Raw genomic sequence first — 10,040 nt, forward strand, 5'->3', positions numbered from 1 at the left:
TGATTGGCATATTTGATTTACTGGTAAGTCCCTAGTACAGTGCACTAGAGGTGCAGAGGGCCTGTAAATCAAATGCTACTAGTGGGCCTGCAGCACTGGTTGTGCCACCCACATTAGTAGTTCTGTAAACATGGCTCGGACCTGCCACTGCAGTGTCTGTGTGTGCAGTTTAAACTGTAAATTCGACTTGGCAAGTGTACCTACTTGCCAGGCCTAAACCTTCTCTTTTCTTACATGAAAGACACCCCTAAGGTAGGCCCTAGGTAGCCCCAATTGCAGGGTGCAGTGTATGGTTAAGGTAGGACACATAGTAATGTATTTTATATGTCCTGACAGTGAAATACTGCTAAATGTGTTTTTCCTTGTTGCAAGGCCTGTCTCTCTCACAGGTTAACATGGGGGCTACCTTTAAATCTGATTAAAGTGTAGATTCCCTTTGGGAGCAGATAGACATGGAGTTTGGGGTCTCTGAGCTCACAATTTAAAAATACATCTTTCAGTAAAGTTGATTTTAGGATTGTGAGTTTGAAAACACCACTTTTAGAAAGTGAGCATTTTCTTGCTTAAACCATTTCTGTGACTCTGCCTGTTTGAGGATTTCCTGTTTGGGTCAGTTTGACTGTTGGGCTGGTTGCACCTCTCACTAGACAGTGACACAAAGGGAGCTGGGGTGTAGTCGGCATTTCCTGATGGGCTATCTGTGCTAGGAGGGAGGGGAGGAGGGGTCACTCACACATGAAAAGGCTGTGCCTGTCCTCACACAATGTAGTCTCCAACCCCCTGGTGTGTGTCTGGGGCCTGGCCTGGGCAAGGCAGGATTTCACAAACAAAAGAGACTGTCCTTTGAAGTAAGCCTACTTCAAAGGGCAAAATTGGTATAAGAAGGGCACCCACAACCACAGACTTTAGATCACTTCTGGAAACCAAGAGAACCTCTGCCTGGAGAAGAGCCGAAGAGCTGAGGAAGAAGAGCTGCCCTGCCTGTGACTGTGCTTTGTGGAGCTATCCTGCAGTTGCTGCTTCTGCCTGTGCAAGAGGACAAATACTGGACTTTGTGGGCCTTCCTTCTTGTGAAGAACTCTCCAAGGGCTTGAATGTGAGCTTGTCTGCTGTTGTTGAAGTCTCAGGGACAGCAAATGCTTCTCTCTACCAGCACCTGGAGCCTCTGCTGAGACTCCTTCTCTGCCAAGTGGTGCCCATCCAGTTCCTGGGACCCTGAAAGGAGAGCTGGCAGAACAAGAGTAAGAAATCCACGCACTGAGCGCTGTGCAGGGAAAAGATCGATGCAACTCTGATCTGTGGCTGAAAAATCGACGCGCCGCCAGATTTGCGGCGAAAATTGATGCTCGCCTGCAGCACGACTGAAAGATCAACGCACGCAGCTGGAGAAAAGACGCGCAGCATCGCTGACGGAGGCTGGTGAGATCACATCCCGCGCTGCGTGGTTTTCAGATCATCTTGCAGCAGGATTGCAAACATTGCTGAGAGTGTAAAAACGATGCAAGGCCTGCCCGGACCCAAGAGTACGGTTTGAATCGACGCATCGGTCTCCTGCAGAGAGAAGAAATGGTGCACTCTGACTCTTCTGAAGGAGGAACGACTCATGTTCTCGCTCATGAGTGATTTCGACACATCGCAAGCCTTTTTTGATGCAGGGTTATTTTTGACGCACCCCGGTACATTTCCACGCTAAAAGCATTAGAATTGTGTTTAAAATTACATGAAGTCTCTTTTTGGTTATTAGTTGATAACTTGATTTGTGTATTGTGTATTTTTGTCATTTTGGTCTTGTGTTTAGATAAATATTTTCTATTTTTCTAAACCTGTGCTGTGCCATTTTGTAGTGTTTTCATTTAATTACTGTGTGTGTTGCTACAAATACGCTACACCTAGCACTCTGAACTTAAGCCTGCCTGCTCGTGCCAAGCTACCATAGGGGTGAGCAGGGGATGAGCTGAGGGTGGTTCTCTTTTTCCCTGACTAGAGCGAGGGTCCTTGCTTGAACAGGGGATAACCTGACTGCCAACCAAAGGCCCCATTTCTAACACTGTACAACAAAAATCACCCTGTAAATCTCACCATTGAATCACTTTGCCCCAGATTGTTCATGGTGTACTCATTCTCTGCTACATATACCATTTCAAAGTTGCTCATACCACATAGAGCAGAAAAAAAACCACACACGTTACAAAGAAGGTTGGAACTTAGGTTGTGATGTAAGAGGGTCTAGCACCTCCATGCTGCGCAGCATCAAATAACTCATGCTCATGTGGCTGTCGAAGGCATAGATCTACGCACCAGAAATACTAAGTGGTGTAATGTAGGCATAGCGCCAATTCCGACCCCTGGCACTACATCATGGCTACATCAGGCAAGATGTATGCAAGGTACATATGGTAGGAGCTGTATCAAAATAGTGTACTTTAAAATAAGGAACTAAACTGTGTCACATCTCAGGTGGGTAGCTGTAACGTCTGCACTGAGCAGGTGTGACAAGGGGAAACCCCATTGGTATCAATGGACCATCATGGATTGGTCAGGGTAAGGGACAGTAGTTTTAACCTAACCCTGCACTGTTTATCAATGGTGTAATGTACCAAGAACACTATTTGCCCCAACCCTACCACATGGTGTACTGTCTCACACATGTTGGCTGTGAAGTGCGCTAAAAGTCGCAAGACAAGTGGAGCAGCAATGGATTCTGATCCACTCTCCACACATATGCCCCATAGTCAAGAATGATCAATAAAATGGGAAAATGCCCCACCACATGAATGTGTAGGTGGAATGTAGGCAGACTCTGGAGCACTTCCAATGTACATTCGTATACACATGTCACACAACTGTGTTGTCTTGACATATGCTTGCAGCTAATTTGGAAATACATATGAAGACTGATGTACCGGTGTATGGCCTAGATAGGAAAGGGTTAACAATTACTTACAATAGTTGATATGTGTCTGCAGGGTAGCCCAGTATAGTCTGTATGATACCACCACATACCACAAATGAAAACACACCTCGCATTGACACTCACATGCTTGACCAAGAGAAAGTGACCTACTTGGACTAATACCATAAAATGTCTAGGTCTCCCACATGGCAATCCAGTTTGGGATGTGCATGTTGGTCTAGCAATGTCCAAACATGTTACAGACCCATCCTAAATTGTATTGGTGAAGAAGGAGACAGAAATGTGGGATAGGGCAAATCAAAAATTCATAGCTGAGATGACTTCCCACAACAACAATATACACTCATGGTGAAAGTGACATAGGTTGTGGAATGCAGATGTGGGTGCATGCCCATCTACGTCAAAGGATGTGGAAGAACAGTTGAGAGACTCCCTCATACACTTGGAGGTACAACATGAGGAGGTCACTTGGACACCACAACAAATGCTGTGGCTGGTGTACTGTCATGTGGGTGTGGAAGTCATATGATCTAGCAAAGCCTTGAAATAGGAGGGAAATTATCATGCAGCCAGAAGAAAAAGATGTTCCATCTTCAAATTACACAAGTCACACATAGCATCCTGTCCACATATAACTGGACAATGTTACTGTAGAAAATGTGTACAAGGGGTAAACAGCCTAAAGAATGCCAGCAATGTAAGACCAAATCTGTTCCAAACAAGATTTGTGGTAATGTTGGAGAGGGTACACACATAGACCAATGCTGACTGTGGAACACAACAATGTCAACATTTGATCACCCAACATTTATTCACAGAGGATGTTTAGGTCAGTACATAACCCTTTCATGTTTGCAACAACAGCAACGATGTAGTTGCTCATCGCATACTATTCTGTCAGAAGGCAGGACAGATGACATCATCTGTCCCCTGGGTCGGAAAACATAAACAAGTTACTCTAGAGGTTCATCCCCTAACCAAGCTGCATATGGAAAATATAAACATTATATAACCATTTGAGTCAGACCATGCCAAATGATGAAACATGTACTACACGAACACGCAGCCAGTCCTGTACATGATAGGGCAAGCCTGACATCAAATACCCCAAGAGAAATAAATAATGCCAGGCCATGGGATCACATTTGTGCAGATGTCTGTCCACAGGGGACTGCGCATTGCGCTGCTGAAGAGCTATCATGATGAGGGAGATCCCCACCCAGCACCCCCTAGCTCCCATGCTGAGGCTACATTGACTCATGACACAGTCAGGGGTGTGATTTGATGTGTACAGTGGACTGAGCTGAGTGGAGCACCCTCAATCTGTGGCAAAACATGCAACCATGGGTTCCACAGGAGCAATGATGACTAGCGTGCAATCATTGCTTGACTGGAACCCTGCACACAGTTGTATGCCATTATATGTAACAGTCACAACAAACATTTTGTGGTCGATTGTATGTACCAAGTTTGTGGCTTGCACACAATATGTCTGAATTCTCAGCATGCATGTACCACTTCAATGGTACAGGCCTGGTATTGTGATTTGGAGTATGCACAAAAGTCTGCTTTCCACTCATTAACATGTATTTGTATCACATGATCATACATAGACTTAAATTACCTTCAGATATGTTCTGATGTAGGGAAACATAGGTGGCACTGATATGACTACACTGCCATGAAAATATGGCCAACATTTGTCCATGCTGGAAGATATATTTGTGTGGTTTCAATTCATACTAACACACCGCTTTGGCATTCATTACACATATTACACTACACGTCATTCCACATATGTCACATAACAACTTTCATTGACACATTTGAGTACACCATCTCCTGCATCATAGATGCATGGGGAACCATTTGTTACATGTGTAGCTTAGCATCATGAACCCTGAACCATACAACATACCACAGTGTAGACACACATGCACTCACAATGCCATGAGTTACGTGAAATCAACCCAGCCGCAGTCCACTGCATCTTCTGAATATGATTTGTCAAGGGTATCACATGCATAAATCTCTATTAGACATAGCCCATCATTTCTAAAGTGGTGTAGTCAAACGTACATTTGGAAATCAGACATGGCAATGTGGTAGACCTACAATTATGTGTTACATCAAATATGTACACTCCCACTTTTCCATGTGGAAAAGACTACCAACACATGCACATATGCAAACGGTAACAGTCACCGCATGCATCACACACACATACAAACATATGTTAACACATTCCGATGTTGCTGTTACAATAGGAATGCACATGCATACACATATAGCCATACCATACTGACTACATACATGCATAGCCCCTGTAACAAGGTGTGTGAATCTGGGTGCACTGTCAGCCTTTCTAACAAAATCCACACATTCCTGTCATGCGTCAACGTGTTTGACGCAAACAGCAATACTCCACACTACGCTACTAAAAAAAAATTATGCCTGGCCCCTATGTGTCAATCGCAAGTCAACAGGCTTTGTCAGCCTTCATGGGGAGGAATACCACACATGACCGTAATGTCAGAAAACTTTGTCAGCTTTTCTGGAAAAAAAACATGCATAACCGCCATGCATCAAAAAAAGTGACGCATATCAGAAAACATGACGTACGTGCCCAGGACGTGATGAAACAGGACTTCCTTGCTCATACATACTCGTACAGTGATTTCACTTTCACTTTTACTTTACAGTCTTTTGGTCTGTGGTTGTGAGAGGGTGAGTAGATTTGGTGCTGGTCAGTGAGTGGTAGCTTTTGAGAATTTTGTGCTGTGTCCTGGTGCGTTTCCTGTGCATTGTGTATTTTGCTGTGTCTTTTGTAGTGTTTTTTTCCTGTCATTGTTATTGTATTGTCGGGTGTTTCTCTTGGGGTAGCATAGTGTGTTGGGGTATTTGGTGTTAGGTGGTATAGTGTGTTATTATTTTTGGGGCTATTATAATTGCAGTGGAAGGAAAGTGCAATATTTCGCGGAAGGGGAGAGCACAAAGGATGAGTGGAGATCAACTGGGAGGGTTCATCTGGCTGGTAAAACACTACCTCCCCATGATGTTGAGATTGGGTGGCCGAATGATCCAGGGCTATCCAACAGAGGCACCGAAGCTGCGGGGGGCAAGGTGCTCCTCCACCTATGCTGGATATTTGAAGTTGTACGCACCAACCCCCAAAAAAAGCACCGTTGGGCAGACCTGATAGCACAGGAGCGAGATCTCCTGGATCACCTGGTGATTCATATTGGTGTACCAGTTGGTAAGTACCCCTTTTTTATTGCAACATCCTCATTTGCATGTGCATGACAGGGGAGCATAAGGATGACTGCAACATGTTTTGTCAAGGATCAGGGCAGGAAGGTTTGTGTCTTAAGCAAACGACATTTAAGAGAGCTTAGCTATGCACCAGTGCAGACTACTTGCACATTCCTCTTTGTGTACATTGTGTATCACATATACCCAATAAAGTGTCAAATATCAGACACACATATGCAATGGTTCAAGGGTACATGTTTCATAAGCACAAAAGTATGTGTTCATCATGGTCATTACAACTGTGTAAATACGGTAAGTAAAGTTGAAGTGATGGGAAACAGGATGCAGGAGTATTGTCAGTCATGGGTGTGTGTGTGCTGAGAGTCATGTACGTGCAGAGTGACATGACATTTACACATATGTAAGCAGGAGTGAATGCCTCATGATGCTACATCAGTGTCTAAGTTTTGTTATAGGTAATGCTGCCAATGGAGGCAACTACTATCTAACCATATGTAAAATATTTGACAAGTGCAAGCATCATGGCAGTGTGAAAAGCTGGTGCCATATGTTCCAGGCCTGAGGAATGGAAGCTGTGTATTCCTGCAATAGGTAGCAGCCAAAAAAATTAGACTCAGCATCAACTTGGTTACACTGTTCCTTCATTGGAGGAAACTTATATATCTGCCTAAGGCAGGTTGATTACATGACTGTTCCCATGTCATCAAGTAGCCAGTTTCCACTTTGCACATGTCACATGCCAAGTGAAACCATACTGGCATGGTGTCCTGACATACACCATGGGGTTCCATATGTAACATACGGCACACACATGATGGAGGTTTTTGTTGGTGCTATCTGCATGAAAAATAGGCAAGTATGTGCATGGTTGGCTGATTCTTAACATAGATCGACTACAAGTCAATATTTTAGCCAATGGCCAGTAGCCTGTCCCCCTATATTGTTATACATATGTATCTGAAACATGTACATATGTCTGGCAGCCAAATCTGTGCATGTTCTTGTGTGATTCCTATGTGCCACATATTTGTGAAACAATGCAGCACAATATTGTGCCAACATCAGCAGCACTGTGTTGCACTGATATTGTAACACAGCCCTGCCCTGTATTACCGAGTGTACTGGGGATGCCTGCGTGTGCACCAGCACATGACTCAGCAGTCTGCACAAATGCAGGCATACTTGGACCACAGTGCAAGTGTGTCTATGTTGAGGGGAGTTTCTATGGGCAGGTAGGTATCTGTTCCTGGACATAAACAGTCTACAATGGCAATATGCCACTTCTATGTGTGCTGCATAATGCAGCCCACATAGTAGTGCCAACACATTTAGTATTTTATTTTGATATTGTGCCGGAATGGGCACCTACGTACACAAAAGCAGCCATCCATGGCATTTTGCCTCTACTTTGTGTGCCTTCAAATGTGGCACACATATAAGAAGCAAGAAACAAGGATGTTTCAATGCATTCCTCAACACATTGGTATGCTTACACCACCCCTGGGCTGTTGTTAGCCTTTTGGCGCTACCAACAAGTAAGATGTCCCAAATGCTACACGAGGGTCCCTGTCGGACTGAGGTGGCCCATCCAGGGAAATAAACAAATTAGAACACACAATGGGTCACCCTCATAAAACTTACTTGAATAATATGTAAATAAAATGACGTAACTTAGATAAAATGGTAAGTACCTCTCGAGCCCATGTATACAGTATCCAATATCTACTTTATTGAAGATTGACATATGTGTATTAATTTATAGTTTCACATAATTCTTATCAAAATATATAAAAATGTTCATACATGTAAAATTCCAAAACTAACTCCCCTTGCGTTTGAAATGCCAAAAATAACCTCAAACTTCCTTATACACATCAATCAAACCCACACATCCACATACAATACCATTCATTCTCTACTTACAACACATATAAAATACAAAATATACCAATTATCCAACAATAGATGATTCATATAAGTGAATTTGGATAATATATATTCTTCATATATTTTAATTTATAAACAATCACATATAGTCAATGACATGATCTATTATGTTTGATATATGCTTAATAGACTGTAATTTAAATCTCAGCCCACTATAGTGTAATATAATGTCTATGTGAATTGAATACGCTGTCTGTGTGGATTGAATACATATTCATATATATAATAAATTAACCCACATATTTTGAGATTTCAATAAATTAGATATTGGATACTCTATATATGGGCTCGAGAAGTACTTATCATTGTATCTAAGTTATATCATTATATTTACATATTATCTAAGTAAGTTTTATGAGGGTGGCCCATTGTGTATTCTAAGTTAACAAGTAAGATGACTTCAACATCTGGGGCAGCGTCAAAAGCAATGGGACGGCCACTGCAACAACCATTGCATACCCCGATGCACAATACTGTGTCATGCTGCCCCATATGTACATGGAGACGTCACGCTACAAACAGCTGCATAACAAATCCTTGTACATATGGTGCAATGAAAAGCACCATAGGTGCGTCAGAGAAAGTGACGCTATGCGGTACTAGGGCTTCAATTATCTGGCCCTTTGTCTTACAAACAGAATTGTAATGTTTGTCAGTTGTTCAGTCATAACAGAGTTGACTTGCTTACTCAGCTTAACAAGTTGAATGTGTAACAGTTGTCCGTGCACAAAAATGTTCAGAAATCACTAAGCTATGTGTTCATGTCATGTCTTGCAGGTGGACCTCCACCCTTCACAATTGAAAAGGTGTCCCAGTTTGAATAGCTCGATGCAGCCAGTAAGTGTCACCTTGTGCATCACATGTGTCATTCCAGGGTTTTGTATGAGAGGGTATGATGTGTGTAATGTAATGTTGAAATTGCATGTGTGGCCAATGAGATGACATCATCTGAGTTAGGATATAGACATCATGTCTGATGGAATGTTGAGAATGTTGAATACGTATATTGTTGCACAAGTGCCAACCTGTGCTGCAATGGAATTGTGGATGTTAGGAAAAGGGAAACATGCCCACATACACAATGATGTCAGTCAAGATATGTGTCAAAGGGAGGTGCTGTTTATCTGATTAGCATGCCTGTTGCAAACATATTTGTCACAGCATGTTTTACAGCACTGTGTGCCACACATTGCTTTAAGTTACTCAGGAAATGGTACAGATAATGTACATGTGTTGAGGTCTCTAGGGGGCTTATGTAGTAGACACTTGCCCGACCGGTGGTACACTACTTGTCAGCTATTAAGTGAGGCAGCAGCTGTGCAAGTAGCCTTATTGGGCTAGCCAACAGTCAGTTGAGTACACAATGAGAATACAATTCTGATCCAGATGGATGTGGGGTATGTCTATGGATTGTAGCAAACTAGGTGTGTGCAGATTTACCAACATGATCTACCCATCATGATAATTGTCAGTGAGCTTGGTCACATCATGTGAATATACAATGTGGATGCTGAGTGTATACCTGATACTGAGGAGATGTTAGACATGCATGTGCACAGGTAGTTCAATAAGAAGGACTATTGTAGCTGTACCCAGTGCAGTGCCACTCTTCCTGTGTCCCTTAGGGCACCCATACAGCCACCATGTGTGTGCCTCAGAAGAAAATTTGCACACCATACCACAGGGTAGGGAGCAATAGGTACAAAACCTGTAGACAATATAGATGTGCTGTGCAGGCGCTTGTAATGGCTGATCTGAGCAGGTGTTAACCCAATGACACATGATTGATGCAATAGCATTCCTTAGAATTCCCAGTGACCAACTTTTCCTGTCCCCCTACCGGGTGAACCCCACCTTGCATCCATTATGCCTGCCCAAGGCTTGATGTAGTGCAAAGGATGTCAAA

The sequence above is a fragment of the Pleurodeles waltl genome, chromosome 7, assembly GCF_031143425.1.
Source record: "Pleurodeles waltl isolate 20211129_DDA chromosome 7, aPleWal1.hap1.20221129, whole genome shotgun sequence".
Classification (NCBI taxonomy): Eukaryota; Metazoa; Chordata; class Amphibia; order Caudata; family Salamandridae; genus Pleurodeles; species Pleurodeles waltl.